The following is a 1,056-nucleotide window of genomic DNA, read 5'->3' as shown; positions in this document are numbered from 1 at the left end:
CCTTTATTTCCCCTATCATTCTGCTCTGAAATTTATGAAACTTCAGTTTCATTCTGTAAAATTAGGCATCTTATAAAAACATTAAAAGTACTGAATTTGTCCAAGCCTCAGTTTCATCATCTGTAATACTGACACCTACATCTCACAGGGCTATTAAAAGATTCAGTGAAGTTCTGTCAAAGTGTTTAGCACAATGGATATGCTATTATTTCTCATAATTCATAAATGTTGTTAGATCAGTTTTCCTGCCACACAGAGCACTTCTGGTGTGCCACCCATAGGTGGATCCTAGAAAAATACCAACACAGTGAAAGACAATAGATTTAATAGGACCAATAACAATTTCTTCTAAACTTTTCTTTCAGTGTACAAAAGTACTTTTTATTTAAAGAATTCACCATTCTCTAATGAGAAAGACAGTAGAAAGACTTGATAAACACCATAGAGTAGGAGAAAAATAGATTATATGTATAAAAGGAAGCCCAATCTCGGGAAAACCAAAACTCACCTTTCCTTTGTGTTTGGGACTTGTCTGGCCTACAAGTGAAGCATGATAAATGAGACCATACTTAGGGGTATCCCGTCTAGACTTGAGGGCTCTGAAAAGTGCCTTTTCTGCTCCAAGAATCTGAACTGTAGAAGCTGCATGCTTGGCCAAATTCAAAAGAGAACCTACAAAAGAAAAAAAGTAGTTACAAAGACTCCACTTTCAAGTATTTGAAGGTTCCATGTAATAAACACAAAATCTATAATATATAATTATAGCCACTGTTATAAATAAAAATCTCATATAATACAGGATTCTACAGTCCAAAATTTCCTAAAAATCAGGATGCTTCATTTGTGATTCTTTCATCAGCATAAGCAGAGGTTTGTGCTGTATGTCTATGACAAACTGAAGGCAGAGGTTTGTGCTGTATGTCTATGACAAACTGAAGGCTAAGGTTTTTAGTTCATTATACTTGTTTGCCTGAGAGATGGTACTCTTCTATATTCCATTAACATACCACAGAAGTGATAAAACACATGAACATATGCATTCACACACACACACAC

At 34.9% G+C, this 1,056-nt stretch overlaps 1 long non-coding RNA gene across 1 annotated transcript in view; it reads right to left on the bottom strand.

Annotated features, from left to right (window-relative positions):
* LOC103583726 overlaps positions 1–837 on the bottom strand; it is a 2,919-nt gene extending 2,082 nt beyond the window's left edge. The window contains exon 1 of the long non-coding RNA XR_549888.1: positions 509–837. This is a non-coding gene — a long non-coding RNA (uncharacterized LOC103583726). The remainder of the gene's footprint in view (positions 1–508) is intronic.
* Positions 838–1,056: the final 219 nt, after the last annotated feature.

This window comes from Galeopterus variegatus, unplaced genomic scaffold (genome assembly GCF_000696425.1).
Source record: "Galeopterus variegatus unplaced genomic scaffold, G_variegatus-3.0.2 Scaffold27154, whole genome shotgun sequence".
Classification (NCBI taxonomy): domain Eukaryota; kingdom Metazoa; phylum Chordata; class Mammalia; order Dermoptera; family Cynocephalidae; genus Galeopterus; species Galeopterus variegatus.
This window is presented reverse-complemented; position numbering and strand designations above follow the sequence as displayed.